At 38.5% G+C, this 17015-nt stretch overlaps 1 protein-coding gene across 1 annotated transcript in view; it reads right to left on the bottom strand.

Moving 5' to 3' along the window:
- Positions 1 to 17015, bottom strand: part of svep1 (sushi, von Willebrand factor type A, EGF and pentraxin domain containing 1) — a 202795-nt gene that overhangs the window by 185601 nt on the left and 179 nt on the right. The window lies entirely within an intron of this gene.

Below are 17015 nucleotides of genomic sequence, written 5' to 3'. Positions count from 1 at the left end.
TGGGAGGAAACTGAAGCTCACTCACTAACTCACTGTCTTAACAGCTTATCCAATTAGGGTCGCAGGGGGGGGCAAGGTACACAGTAACACCCTGGACGGGGCACCAGTCCATCGCAGGGCAGACACACATACACCTACAGGAAAATTCAGTGTCTCCAATTAACCTGACTGCACGTCTTTGGACTGTGGGAGGAAACCGGAGCTCCTGGAGGAAACCCACGCAGACACAGGGAGAACATGCAAACTCCACACAGAAACTTGAACCCAGGACCTTCTTGCTGTGAGGTGACAGTGCTACCCACCGAGTCAACGTGCTGCCCCAGCAGTGTTTTTAAACAAATAAAAACATTTATCAAACCACTACAAACTTGCTTCCAAGATATTTCCAAGTCCACCCTTCTTAAAAGCATATCAGAAACAGGATGCTACCATTATCTATGGCAAACTTTTTTTTCAAGTGACCCACATTTTGTCCATGAAGCCTCCACAAGGGGACCCATTTTCTTGTTTGGCTCTCAACCCACCTAAGGGGCATGACCCAGGTTTTGAAAAACCCTGAGCTATGCTACCACTAGAATATTTTACAGTGGGACTGGTGTTGTGGGACTGGTGTTGTGGGACTGGTGTTGTGGGACTGGTGTTGTGGGACTGGTGTTGTGGGACAGTTGTGGCCTAGCGGTTAAAGAACTGGACTAGTAATCCAAAGGTTGCTAGTTCAAGCCCCACCACTGCCAGGTTGCCACTGTTGGGCCCTTGAGCAAGGCCCTTAACCCTTAATTGCTTAGACAATATACTGTTACTTTACTGTAAGTCGCTTTGGATAAAAGCGTCTGCTAAATGCTGAAAATGTAAATGTTTTTTTTTTTTAATGCATTTTCTCCCCTTTTTCTCCCTCTTTAGCGCGTCCAATTGTCCAATTGCCCAATTGCGTCATGCTTCCTCTCCACCAATGCCGATCCCTGTTCTGACCAAGGAGATCGAAGCTAACCCACGCCCTCTCCGACACATGGGCAGCAAGCCGCATGCATCTTATCACCCACACATTGACGAGTGTTGTGCCACCTAGCGTTGTGTATGGAGAGACACACCCTAAGAGCACTCCTTCCCCATCTCTGTGCAGGCGCCTCTAATCAGCCAGCAGAGGTCGTAATTGCACCATTCTGACAGAGAGATACCCATATCCGGCTTAGTCCCGCCCACCTGAACAACCGGCCAATCGTTGTTCATGTGGCCGCTCAGCCTTCCGCTGGCAAGGCAGAGCTGAGATTCGATACGATGTATTCGAGATCCCAGTCTGGTTGCAGCGTGTGTTTTTTTACTGCTGCGCTACCTGAGCGGCCGAAAATGTAAATGTTGCAGGCTAGTTTTATTTTAATAACTTAGACATTTGGTCTTTCCTAGTTAGTGTGGCTGTATTTTCATGTTTTCTTTCTCTATTCTCAAAATTACAATTATTTTAACTCCTTATTAAATTTTACTATTTTCTTTTAAAAATAATAGTAATTGATGATGTGTGTTTTAACACGATGCACACAGCTGTACAGATTATTGCTGAACAAACTTTTATTCTATTTTAAATGTGCAATATAACACACACTCTCTCCTGGAAATGAAATTAAAGGCTAGATCATTCTACAGAAGTGTTTTGTGAAATCACTATTCCATGTAGTCGTTTTCACTTCCTCCTTGGTCCCCTGGGCATCCTGTGAGGAGAAAAATTCAGCAGAAAGACGATAGACCCCTTCACATCCCCCCACGTCCCACCCACACTCTTTTTCTTTTGTGATTTAATCTGTAACCAAAACAAAGCCAGCATGCGTCAGGGAGTCTTAGAGGAGCAGACGGCTAGTTTGGCTGTTGATCCAGTTTCCATCTTAAGTCTGTAATAAATATGTTTGGACTGGGTATACAGAAAATCTTCTCACTTGCAGTTTACAGAAAGTGACAAAAGAGAAGATTGAAGGTGCAGTAGTAACAACAAGTGGCTGATTTTCAGTTAGAGGCAGCAAGCAAACTGTCAAACAGACCTGTGAATCCTGGCCCAGATACAAGGAGTTTATTCAAGGGGAGAGACCAGCGTTACTACACTTTATATTTCTATCCTTACTTGTCATGTACTGTTACATTTGTTTGTCGTTTATTTAGAAGTTGCCTAAGTTGCTTTTATTACTCAAAACGTTGTTCATGTGGCCGCTCAGCACAGATGTATTCGAGATCCCAGCTCTGGTGTTCTAGCGTGTCTACCGCTGCGCCACCTGAGCGGCCTTTTATTACTTTTAATTGTTTCGTTTATTATAGTTTTAGGTGTTGGGAATGGTAGTTCTAGTACTAGTAGATTGTGGTTATATAATATTGTCTTTTTTAATGAACAACCTGTAAATAAAAATTGTATGTGTGTTAGAAAATATATATATACGTATATACGTATATACACACACACATACATACGCACACTGACATATCACACATACACACACATATACACAACTACACACACACGTGTGTATGTCTGTGTGTGTTTCTCTGTGTGTAAATGGATGAATTGGCTATTGTAAATTACTAAAAAAATATTCTACAATCATGTAAAGGATGGATGTGTGTGTTACACAAGGCCATAATCACAATATACAGTATATAGTGTCTCCCCCCACAATATTCCACTCACTAGCTTTGCATAACAGCAGGATCTGTCAGTGTTCCCATCAGCTGTTGATATGGGAGGAATGTTTAGAATGTCCCCGATAACCCCCCCCCCCCCCCCCCCCCCAGTTCAATTCATGCCTATGCTCTTGGTGTGATTCCCTGTGATAGTAAACCAGTCCAGGATGTATTCCCACCTTGTGCATGTAAAACCCGATCAGGATAAAACAGTTACTGACAATAAATAAATGCATAAAGAATGTGTCGTGTTTATCAGAGTTACATTATAGTAATGATCAATTTAAACCACTGTTGCATGAACAGCTCTTTTCATATCATGTTGTTGGTTTTAATTGTATGTTTTGATCAGAATATTTCACTGATTTTTAGCTAACCTACTGCTATAAAGTCTAGAAAGTTTATTAAGTCTTTTGTCTTCTAAATGTAAGACTTAAAAATTGTATAGTTGTGATTCATCCTGCTGAACTTGCTGGATGTGCAGAAATCTTGAAAGTAAAGCAGTGGTTTCTGTTAGGTTGCCACAATTCAAAGCAGACTTTTGGTGTCACCCATTATTTCTTTCACGTCCTTAAGCAATGTACTTGATGCTCTTGGTGTGATCTTAAGGATCAGTGTTAATAGTTATAGTAAAATTAGTTTGTCTGGTAATATCGTATCAAGTAATTAATATAGACACTAATGTAGTGTAATTTCAAGATTTCAAAATTTGCTAAACAGATTTCTCTTAAAAATATATTCTCTTCCCTTTTATCCTATAGATAATTATACAGTTATACATTCATTCATTCATCATTCATTCACTGTCTGTTTATCACCGCTTTATCCAGTTCAGGGTCAAACTGGGAAAAAGGTAGGAAACACAACAAACAACTTGCCATTCCATCACAGGGAAACACACTCACACACACATCCACACACAATCTCATACCTAGGGGTAATTTTGTTTCTCCAATCAACCTGATTGCATGACTTTGGACTGTGGGAGGAAAACAGAGCACCCAAAAGAAAGTAATTACTACTTAATTAGAATCAATAGGCAAATAGGCAAACTAATAGAACACTCAGAAGGTACTGTATGTACAGACAGATTTATTAAACGTTACAAGATGCAAGAAGCCAGTCCATTCTAATAACCTGTAAAATACTGCCCTCTACAGGCCAAGTGCTCGCACTCCAACTTTGAACCCTCATTATAATCATGCAACTCAAACCAGAGTAAGTTCATCTCAATGTACAGTTGCAATAGAAAATATTTAAACCCCCTAGTCTTAAAAAACTATTAAGGTGATGGGTATAGAATCGAAACAACATTTTTACATAATCCATCTTCACACTGACATGCAGCCCCGGTTGCTTAGGGGGGCAGTGAGAAAACCCCAGCCCCCCTAAGTGTCGGCCCTGCTCGTGTTACTCTAGTTTCGTCCTAAACCGGACTCGAACCAAGGGCGAAATAATACGCGTGATGCGCTCTGCCCACTGCGCTACTCAAACAGCGGGATAATGAACAGGTGTTATGCTGATATGCCTGCGCACACACAGCGTTACTAAGACTAAAAGTGAACACTACTTAAAATAATAAGCAAACGCTTTCTAATTCCCACGGTAGCAGCAGTCTAATCTGCAGCATTTCTCTCCCATTGATAAAAATACGAAACAAAGCACGTCCCGTATCAGTTCAATACGGACGCAAAGTTTAGTTTCCAAATAAGAAACGATTCCGTATTTTACGGGACGGTTGGCAACCCTAAAAGCAGTTGTATACAGGATACATACAAGAGCAAAAGTGGACATGATTTCAAGTTAAAAATCTAGCTCTCTTGACAAATGTCCTTGTGCTTTGTTATTCAACCCCAAGCCTGAATACTTTTCATTTTGACTTGATAACCTCTAATTAGCAATTGTGGTACATGCTAACAGGCTAACAATCTTCACCTTCTATTCATCTACTGTATTATTTAATTGATAAAGACTTTATTTTTTAAAGCAAATCTACCTCTGTAGAAAAGGTTCAAGTTACAAATCCCCACAAATATTTGTGGGGTTGAATAGTCCTAAACTGTAACTGTATTATGACATGAGTTTACTGTAATCCCTGCCTCCAGCTACTGTCTATGTGAAGTGTGGCTTTCTTTTCTTGTGTCTGTTTTTTTCCCAGGTTCTCCAGTTTTCTCACACATCCGTGGGGGGGAATACATACATCCTTTTTCAAACTTAGGTTTAGTATAGTTTACTGTAAATAAAATAATGACATTTGAATGAGTGCATTAAAAAAGGTTGCCAGTGGATATCAACATTTATATTTTAAATAGTACTTTACTTGTTAAATGTTTATCTAAGTAGGAACATTTTGTAAAATGCAGAAAACTAGAATCTGTGATTTGTTTACAACTTTTATTTAACTGACAGAAGTGCATAGAAACGACTTTTAATGCTTTGGCTGACCAACTTATAAACACATTTTTAATTTAATGCCCCTACAACACACTCAAAAAAGTTGGGACGGGGTTAAAATGAGAGTAAAAAGTTTAATCAGTAACAAGTTTACGTTTACGTTTTCAGCATTTAGCAGATGCTTTTCATCCAAAGCGACTTACATAAGTTACAGTATACAGTCTGAGCAATTGAGGGTTAAGAGCCTTGATCAAGGGCCCAACAGCAGCAACCTGGCAGTGGTGGGGCTTGAACCAGCGACTTTTGATTACCAGTCCAGTACCTTAACCACTAGGCTACAACAAGTGACAGTATCATGATCGAGTATTAAAGAAAAATCCACCAAAGGCTCAGTCTTTGAAACCAAACAGTAGGGATGTAACGATGCACCACAAGACAGTTAAAAATCAATTCACATGTGTAACGATTCAAATCGGTGTACATGTATAATAAATTGATATTCAGTTTAAACAGCAGAGGGCACTGATGCTATTCACCTCGCCTGGTTGACGTCACTACAGGGTGGCCAGGTTCTGAATTTCCCAGCCAAATTTATTTATGTGAGGATACTTTCTTTATTTGTATTATTCATTTATTTATTTAATGTGGGATTTATTTCATTTCAGTTTTTTTTTAACAAGTGCATTGGCAATAAAACGGCATTCTTAAAATAGAGAAATAAAAGATAAGCACAAATACAGTATTTTTTTTTTTTAAGAGAAATAATAAAAGGAAACTTTGTCATAATTTGTCTTCAATTTCATTTTGTTTAAAAAAATCGGGAAAAAATCATGTCGTGAACCCAGTATCGTGAATCGCTTCGCATCATGGGTAGACTGTATCGTTACACACACATGTTCACTCAAACCTAAAAAAAATTATAGTAGATCATTTAACTTCTGCATGTTTGGATGGTCAGAGGAAACCTGAAAAAACAGATGGATGTGTTGAGAAAGTCAGGTCCTTAGAACCCATATTGCTGCTGTACTCAACCCATGTCACTTAACTGTTTAAATTAGTGATTTGTCTGGCTGTAATGCTGTGTATTACATATGTATGTATTAAATATTTAAATTAAATGTAAATGTGTATATGGCCACATGAAAACACATGTAACATTGCAAAAATTGTGAAACAACAACTACTGTCAAAGTGACAAAAATCTATAATAGAAATTTGTAAAACAAAGTGTCAAATGAGTGTAATTTTTTCAGTGTCTATAGAAAATCATCATACCCTATCAAATCCTTGTCTTTTGTCACAGCTGACAATGTCACAACAATGTTTGAGCTGCATTTACACATTATAACTGTCATAATCAATGTGATAATCCTGATGTATTATTATAATTAGTAAAATATATAAACTTGCTCATGTTCAACTAATCACTTTCCAGATCACACACCAGGCTAACTGGTCCACAACTGACATCAACTGCAGTGGTTTTGATTACTTCATAATAAAACCAGCTGTTTCTTGAGGATTTCACTACTAGTAGTGCATGTTGACACAATAATTAACTGTGGTTGAAAGGGTGCTTTCAAAAGTGCACACTTTGTAATACAGTTTTTTAATGCATTTTTTATTACATCTGACCATCTGAACAGATTACCTCTCAACATGAGGTGACAGTATAGGTTTTCTTTCTGACTTTGACAAGACGCTGACTTTGTTTTTTAATTACTGCAGTCCAAACTATTTCTGTTTAAATGGACAAAGAGGTAACCAGCTGTAGTGTTCGATAAATTTTAATTACTAATGAGGAGTTAGCAGGCCTGCAGGTAAATGCCATTTAAAACTATCTGCATCACCAGGTAATAATATTGCTTTCTGTGTATATAAAGGAAAGAGGCGGAGGGGGTGCCAATCTAACCAGCCCTTCATTCCATTTCACTTTGGAACGTAGGACATGGAATTCCATCACTACACCAGCAGATGGCACCATTCTTAACACATGTGACTTCACTATTGCAGAGATATGGCAGTAATTGGAATACTTTAGTACTGTAGTTAATTTGGGAAAAGGGTTTAATTACATATTGCATGATTCATTGCATGTTTTCATGTATTACTAGACTTCTTTAAAGAATAGTTATTTATATGGCATATAACAAAACAATCAAAAAGGAATTATTTAATTTGATGAATCATTGTATTAATAATAAAGAAATTTGCTGTACGGTTCATGTCTGCAATTATGCCACAATATACACTAGACAATCTGAATACCTATTGAGTCCTTTTATATGCAACAATGCAAAATATATTGATGTAACTAACAGTATGAAACATCTATTTATGTAACTTAAACTTATATTATGATTTATCACTAATAAACTTGTATGACGTCACAATACTTATAACATATTTATACTTACAAGTGGGGATTAAAAAGAATTCGATTTTACTATGATGCAATAATACCTGCTAGTACATGTAAAATAAGTCATGAAGTGCTTTTGATTAAAACATCAGGTAAGTAGTTAGAACATGTGCACTACAAAGCAAATAAAACCTGCAGAATAATCTCATGAATTGATAACACCGGCAGTTAGGCCACTTAGTGAATTTACACTGCAGTGTGGAAATCATGCTGACATAAATTACTTTATACAACGTTCACATGGTTATAAAAATGGAACTGTGTGTTGTAAAGAGCTTTTAATTTTAACATGTAAAGACGGTTTCCTTTGATCTATTACTGTACGTTCCTTTAATCCCTTCAACTGAAAATTCTAAATAATAATTTATTTGACATTTTCACATTTTTTCACACACACACACACACACCGATCAGCCATAACATTAAAACCACCTCCTTGTTTCTACACTCAGTGTCAATTTTATCAGCTCCACTTACCATATAGAACCACTTTGTAGTTCTACAATTACTGACTGTAGTCAATCTATTTCTCTGCATGCTTTGTTAGCCCCCTTTCATACTGTTCTTCAATGGTCAGGACCCCCACAGGACCACTACAGAGTAGGTATTATAATAGAGTGGACAGTGAGTGGACACGGTATTTAAAATCTCCAGCAGCACTGCTGTGTCTTATCCACTCATACCAGCACAACACACACTAACACACCACCATCATGTCAGTGTCACTGCAGTGCTGAGAATGATCCAACACCTAAATAATACCTACTCTGTAGTGGTCCTGGGAGAGTCCTGACCATTAAAGAACAGGGTAAAAGCAGGTTAAAAAAAGTATGTAGAGAAACAGATGGACTACAGTCATTAGCACACTTTGCATAGTTTTATTGTAATTCAAAACACTTTCTGCACTTTAAACTGGTCATAAATCACAATGCTCTCTAATATATTTAAATAACTATTGAGTTCTCTTATATGCAACAATGCAAAATATATTGATGTAACAAATGGTTCTAATATAAAATAACTATCTCGACAAATGAATTAATATCACTTAGATTTATGTTATGACGTAACAATGGACATTAATTTCCTTCAGGCTCAATAAAGTATTTATCTATCAATTTATCAATCTATCAATTTATCTATCTATCTATCTATCTATCTATCTATCTATCTATCTATCTATCTATCTATCTATCTATCTATCTATTATTAATTAACTTGTGATGTCACAATACTATATTTTACTACCATACTACCATATTTATATTTACAAGTGGGGCTTAAAAAAAGATTCTGTTTTACTATGATGAAATATTACCTGCCAGTAAATTTAAAAACCTTAAGATTGTGATAATGATGTAACAATGTTCTAGTCATTTATATAAGTTAGAAACATGTTATGGTGCCTACTAGTATATTTAAATTTCTAAGCTGTTTATTATGATGTAACAATGCCCACTAGCTAAATATCTTGTGATGTAATTGACACTAATCTAAAACCTTTTGCTATAACAAATCAGTACAATTACATTTAAATAAGTAAAAAATGTGTTATGTATATAACACATAATGTAACATTGACCTGCAACTGTATGAGTGTTGAGTTGAGATGGGTCCTAAGTCTACCTGGCAACACTGGGCTCAAAGCAGACATACATCATGGACAGAATGTCAATTCATCTCAGGACAACACTCACTCACACAGTCACTTAGTTATTCACACAAGGGGGGAATTTAAAGCAGTTCCATACAAACAGTGACCAGAGGTGAATATTTAACACAATTTTTGTTTAAATGTACTAGCTGGCGTCATTACAACATAAGACCAGTGCGACAGGGTGCATGCATATAAATTTTTCATGAGCTCTGCGGCTGGATCTGTGACTCGTCCACACCCACACGCTTCTGTCAACCAATACAAATCTACAATCACAATGCATCATATGCATGTACATACAACCAAAGATAGATGCATGCCTCCAGACAAATATGATTATAATTAACTCGATGAACAATTGAAAATCTAAAATGCATCTGTAAGTTAAATTTATTGTGTTCAAATTTACATAGTGATAGCTCGATCTTGAAACAACTGACATAAAAATGCTATATTATTAGCACATCAGAGCTGACATTTCAAACTCGTGGATGAAGGTCAACATCAGTAGAGAGGAAGCGTAATGCAATAGGGTAATTGGATATGATCAGATTGGGAGAAAAATGGGGGGGGGAAAAATGCTATATTATAAAAATGCTATAGCAAAAACTCACATGCTCCCAACCACAACCCAGTGCATACACAGCATAAAAACACTTTTGCACTCAAACAATTTGTCACTCTGCTGACTAGAGAGTTATCACACGTTCAGAAAGATAGACAGACATGAGGAACTGGTGGTGGTGGAGAGGGGATGGGGGTGTAGGATGGCGTGCCAGAGGAAAGGAAGAAGCAGAAGGAACTGGATTAAGCCAGACTGCCACAGTCATGTAAAAAAAGGCTGCCTGGAAAGGCGAAAAGGGAAAGAGGGGAAATTAAGAAAGCATGTACCCCATGCACGCTTCCCATGCATTAAAGGGATATTATGCAAGCATGCAGCTTCACATACTGTGTGTACTAGCTGGATAAGGAGATACACACAGAGAGCAGCTGCAGATCCTATTCACGTTTAAAGAACAGACGTGTAAACTTAAGCTCACATATTAATCTACACTTACAAATCCTATTAAAACTATGGACTAATTACAGCTAAAGTAGGCAATTAGAAATATAAGCTACTAAACTAAAACCAGCATTGAATCTTTATGGCACTTACTGTTTTTTTGTATTTCATTATTTAAATACTAAGAATACCTACAATTAAGGGACCCTGTTTACAAAGCCCATTTCTGGAAAAGTTGGGACATTTTGTAAATCACAGTATAAACAAGAATTTCTGATTTGTTCACTCTCATAAAACTTTATTTAACTGACAAATATAGAAACAATTTTCAAAGTTTTCACAGATTAACTTGTAACTTGTAAAAAAATTCTATTAATTTACGCATTTTCTCCCATATTTCTCCCGATTTAGCATAGTCAATATGTCTTCCATTGCTGGGGATCCCTGATTGTATTCGAGGAAGGTATATTTCCTGCTCACGCCTCCTCCAACCCATGTGCAGTCCTTAGCGGACCCTCTCTTTTTCACCCAGGACCCTTTTCTTCACCCATTCACTCTGCACAGGCGCCTCTATCTGCTAATCAGGGTCCTTGCACAGTGTTAGAAGACCCCACCCACATAGTCCCGTCATCCCACCTAGCAGACACGGTAGCCAATAGTGTCCGTGCTGCACTGCCAATTATGCTCGTTAGATGGCGCCCAGCCGACCGGTGACAACACTGAGGAGTTCAGAATCTCTGCACTGGTGTGCTAGCAGAATATCCCGCTGGCCCTTCATTGTATTTTATAAATATAAACAAATTTAGAACTTGATTTGAGACAGAGGTGTGTTTCATCACCTTCCTGTCAATAAGACTTTTTAATAGTTTAGGAAATGAGGACACTGATTGTTACAATTTTGCAAGTGATTTTTTTGCCCATTCCTGCTTGATATTAAGTTGTTCAACATCATATTGTCTGCTTCATCTGCTTCAACATCATCTGCTTCTAATCTTCATGATGCACCATACATTTTCAATAGGAGACTGCAGGCAGGTCAGTCAAGCACACACTCTGTGTCTACAAAGCCACACTGGTGCTGGACTGACATGACCTGGGAAGAAATGTTGCTCTGATGGCAGCATATGTCTTTCTAAAATCTTAATACACCGACCAGGCATAAAATTATGACCAGTGACAGGTGAAGTGAATAACACTGATTATCTCTTCATCACGGCACCTGTTAGTGGGTGGGATATATTAGTCAGCAAGTAAATATTTTATCCTTAAAGTTGATGTGTTAGAAGCAGGAAAAATAGCTTAAGGATTTGAGTGAGTTTGACAAGGGCCAAATTGTGATGGCTAGACGACTGGGTCAGAGCATCTCCAAAACTGCAGCTCTTGTGGGGTGTTACTGGTCTGCAGTGGTCCGTATATATCAAAAGTGGTCCAAGGAAGGAACAGTGGTAAACTGGCGACAGGGTCATGGATGGCCAAGGCTCATTGATGTGGTGGTGCGATCCAACAGACGAGCTACTGTAGCTCAAATTGCTGAAGAAGTTAATGCTGGTTCTGATAGAAAGGTGTCAGAATACACAGTGCATCACAGTTTGTTGCATATGGGGCAGCAAAAGGAGGACCAACACAATATTAGGAAGATGTTCATAATGTTATGCCTGATCGGTCTATATGCCTCAGCACCAACAGTACCTTAAAACATATGCAAGTCACCCATTCTATATGTACTATATGCACCATTCACTGATAACAGTTCAGATGGTCTTGTGTGTTCATGATATTGTCCATCATGGCAAAGTTCTCCATGCAGGTGCCACTGTCGCCTCACAGTAAAAAGGTCCTGGGCTTGATTTCCAGGTGGAGCAGTCTAGGTCCTCTCTGTGTGGAGTTTGCATGTTCTCCCCATGTCTGCGTGGGTTTCCTCTGGGAGCTCCGTTTTCCTTCCACAGTCCAAAGACATGCAAGTGAGGTGAACAGGAGATACAACATTGTCCATGACTGTGTTTGATATTGAAGACTTGAACTGATGAATCTTGTGTAACCAGTAACTACCGTTCCTGTCATGAATGTAACCAAAGTGTAAAACATGACGTTAAAATACTAATAAATAAAAATTAAATTAAATGCTCCTGAGTTTATACCTCTGCTCTGACCACTGTCGTGCAGTGTTTTAGCCATGTCAGTGTGGGTTTCCTCTGGGTACTTTATGTGAGTAAATAATTTAAGTTGTCCTCCAGGCCGCCCAAGAAGGATGGGGTCCCTGCTGAGTCTGGTTCCTCTCAAGGTTTCTTCCTGTAATTTTAAGAGAGTTTTTTCTTGCCACTGTCGCCCTCGGCTTGCTCAGGGGGTTTTGGTCTGTTGGTCCTGAAGTCTGTAAAGTTGCTTTGAGACTATGTCCATTGTAAAAAGCGATATACAAATAAATTGATAATTGAATGAAGGATTGATGAGGTATAGGGTCTTCCTCTGCCCAATGTTTCTGCCTGTTGGGTTTGGTTTAGAATCTCCTGTGGCTCAGAATAAAGCAAATACTAAAAATGGATTCATGTATGAATATTATTTATTGACGATAAGCTGTAAATGAGAGATATAGACGAGATAAAGACTAATATGCTTCAATTCCCTTTTACACTGTTACCAATTACATTGTTTAAACTTATGACAGGCACATGATTGCAATATGGTGAATTTTGATGGGATTTCAAGCCCTATCACAGACTCTCACCAGATCTCATCTGTGGACTGGGTTGATTCATTCAGCTTTATCTACAAAGCCATTAAACTAGATAATATTGTTATCAGAATGAACAATGAGCAAACCATTCATTTCCAGCTGAATGTTAAGATGAATGCACATTGTGTTTGTAATGAAAGCTTTTACACCTGTTTACAAAGCCACCATTAATCCTCAGTGATTAATCTTCAAAGCATGGTTAACAACTGTGAACCTGTGAAACGTTCACCTACAGTATCATTCTTCTCCACACACATTCAATACAAGCAGCAGTGTGATTATGTCTGTAAAATATTGAGAAGCTATTCCAAATTTACCAAAAACAAACCTGAAACAGATAGACAAATCCCTAGAGGAAACTTCAGACCTTCAGACAAACAAGGCCACAGGCTTTAAAATAGTAATTATAGTGTGTGTAATGACCTTCAGAAGCGTTGTCACACAAATAATCTCAAAGAAACTTACGTTACTAGCAGATTATCTTATGTTAACATACTAGTTAGTCACGGAATGCTGTAGATGACGGCATAGCAACTGGCATAGTGATTAATGCTGAGCATGACAGGCAAATAAACACAAAAAACACAAATAAATGCAGCCTTCAGCTTATTTAAGAAATACATTAACAGAAATATACACCGATCAGCCATAACATTACACTTTGTAGTTCTACAATTACTGACTGCAGTCCATCTGTTTCTCTGCATCCCCTTTTAGCCTGCTTTCACCTGTTCTTCAATGGTCAGGACCACTACAGAGTAAATATTATTTGGGTTATTCTCAGCACTGCAGTGACACTGACATGGTGGTGGTGTGTTAGTGTGTGTTGTGCTTGTTAAGAGTGGATAAGACACAGCAGCGCTGCTGGAGTTTTTAAACACCTCACTATCACTGCTGGACTGAGAATAGTCCACCAACCAAAATATCCAGTCAACAGTGCCCCGTGGGCAGCATCCTGTGACCACTGATGAAGGTCTAGAAGATGACCAACTCAAACAGCAGCAATAGATGAGCGATCGTCTCTGACCAACTTGGACATGGTATTTAAAAACTCCTGAAGCTGCTGTGTCTGATCCACTCATACCAGCACAACACACACTAACACACCACCACCATGTCATTGTCACTGCAGTGCTAAGAATGATCCACCACCTAAATAATACCTGCTCTGTGGTGGTCCTGTGGGGGTCCTGACCATTGAAGAACAGAGTGAAAGCAGGCTAAAAAGGTATGTAGAGAAATAGATGGACAACAGTCAGTAATTGTAGAACCACAAAGTGCTTCTGTATGGTAAGTGGAGCTGATAAAATAGACAGTGTGTGTAGAAACCAGGAGGTGCATGTTATGGCTGATCGGTGTGTATCAACAGTGTTCTTAACTAATGACAAGAAAGGGAACAGGGGGGGACTGTGCAAGTAAGGCAGCAGTAACTCAGCTATAAATGTACCAGACTGTTGATCGAAAAGTCACTGGTTCCAACCCCAATGCCCAATTGCTTGAATTGTATGCTGTCACAACTGTAAGTCACTCTGGATAAAAGTCTCTGCCAAATGTCTAAATGTAAATGTAAGTTGTGATATTTTAAAATATCCCAATTTTGTAAGAAAGTTAGGGTTCAAATGAGCATTGGGTCAAAAGCACTACCTGAAAACACCCTGATATATACACATTCAGACACATACTGAATTAGCAAAGAGCAACAGGGATGTTGTGATAGAATTCAGTCCTACATATCTGATACTAAACAGGAAACCAGACACACTTACTGATCATAAATCATGTACAAAAAACACACAAAAACACATTTAGACACACAAATAATGAACCAAGAGTACAAAATGTAACATCGACGTCATTATTAGGCAGGATTTATCCAACAAAGTCGCTGGGGACACAAGGCTTCCTGGAAACATTGTTCCTAGAGCACATGGGTCACTGGATGGTAAACATGCTTCTCAAATTACGCTCTTCCAAAACACTCACGCCCCCTGTCTACCTCCCTTCTCCTTCTCTTCTTCTTACTTCAGACATTATTTCTTTCCACTCCAACCTAGTTTTCTCCCTCTGTCTTGCTCTCTGTAAATATACACATTCCTCTTTCCCATAGTGAGAACAAAACTGCAATCCACAACAATGTCTGGCTATATTACGAACAGATAAGCATCCAATAGTCCTCATTCTTTTCCCGTTCCCTCTCCATCCAGCTGTCTCTACTAAGCAATTCTGGGTATGTTGTGCAACTCTCAGAGAAGCTGGTTCCCTCATTTCCTAGTAAATAAGATACCTGTAAAAGAGCCTGGAGGCAATTGCTTTGCTTTATGGTACACATATGGTCAACAGCATCTACAAAAGAGAAGGGCTGTTTGTCAGTTTTAGTGTTGGAGGACTCAGTCACATCAGCATATGATACAGAAGAAGTGTTAGTATAACTGGGTTCTATCTGGTTTGCGGCCAGCTACTTGACTGCTTTTTTTTTTTTAATAGTTTAACCTAGTCACTATGTAGCATAGAATTCAGACCCGCATGTTTCCTGTACTATGAAAAAAGGTAAACCTGTTAGCAGAGTAGTCACTCAAAGTGTAGGTTTAAAGAAAACTTGGGCAATCAGTTAACATTACACAGTGTCATTAATTCTTCACTCTGTTAGTGTGTGTTGTGCTGGTATGAGTGGATCAGACACAGCAGCACTGCTGGAGTTTTTAAATACAGTGTCCACTCACTGTCCACTCTATTAGACACTCCTACCTAGTTGGTCCACCTTGTAGATGTAAAGTCAGAGATGATCACTTATCTATTATTGGTGTTTGAGTTGGTCATCTTCTAGACCTTCATCAGTGATCACAGGTCGCTGCCCACAGGGTGCTGTTTGCTGGATATTTTTGGTTGGTGGAATATTCTCAGTCTAGCAGCTACAGTGAGGTGTTTAAAAACTCCAGCAGCGCTGCTGTGTCTTATCCACTCATACCAGCACAACATACACTAACAGAGTAAAGAATTAATGACACTGCGTAATGTTAACTGATTGCCCAAGTTTTCTTTTCACCCTATAGGTGAATGGGTGTGTTTATGTGTGTGTGTATGTGTGTCTGCCCTGCTATGGACTGGGTGTTGCTGTGTGCCTGTCTGCGGGTAATCACACACTTTGCTGAAAAATATGGATTCATTTTAAAAATGCTTTATGTTTTTAACTGTTTCAGGAGAGAGATTTCAATGTGAAATTAGAATGCTACCAGATTTACTCATGAAGCAAAAGCTTTGTAATTAGGCTCTACAGCCCAAATTTGCTTTAGAAGCTGTCTTAAATCCAGTCACATTTTGGCCAGAGCTAGCGATTGGTCTTATGTGTGTTATTAGGCCAATTTTCCAGCCACTGGGCAGCAAATGGACTTAAAAGCTTTAGTTATTTATTAACCCCCTATCTCTGCAAATTTCTGCACCTTTCACTTCCCTGTTATCACCAAGAAAGCACAGTGTATATGAGTAAATCTAGAAGAGAAATTTGTAGATAGCTAACAGAGATAGAACAAAGTCATAATCAATCTGGGTAGCTGTTCTATCTACACTTCTATCTGGGAGTTGCTCAATGACAGTGTGTTGGAGTTTAAACTCAGGGCTCAGCAGCATGTTGTACTCTACAGTTCTAAGAAGTTCTTTCAGGCTTCATTCTCCTTCATGAACGCCGTTCTGCTTTGGTTAAATTCTCGGTCTTGTTTGATTTTTCTATGTAGTAAATATTTATTTATTGTTGCAGATGTGGGCAGTGAAAAAACTGCCTCCTGCTTGCATACAATACATGCTAATTTAAGCCTAGAGCTGGGTTAACAATATGATATGTACTAAAACACATATAAGTGATTTTGTGTTAGCATTTGTATACATTTAAATAAAATACTTTAGTGTCTTTTCAGACCAGTCAAAGTGCCTATTGATAGCAGTTGTAAATGACTCCATTTCTCTCCAAGATCATGTAGATGGCCAGGCAAGTGTGCATTGTTTACATGTAGAAAAGAGGGTACCAGGATGCACTTTAAAATCCATCTCACATCTTTTGTGTGTGTATGTGTATACAAAATGACCTCTAGCAGGCTACTGACCAAGATGTCAGAAACTGACCAAGGTGTCAGAAACAGACTCTGTGAGGGTGACATGA

This window comes from Trichomycterus rosablanca, chromosome 4 (genome assembly GCF_030014385.1).
Source record: "Trichomycterus rosablanca isolate fTriRos1 chromosome 4, fTriRos1.hap1, whole genome shotgun sequence".
Classification (NCBI taxonomy): Eukaryota; Metazoa; Chordata; class Actinopteri; order Siluriformes; family Trichomycteridae; genus Trichomycterus; species Trichomycterus rosablanca.
The sequence above is the reverse complement of the archived record's forward strand: the minus strand, read 5'-3'. Positions and strand labels throughout refer to the sequence as shown.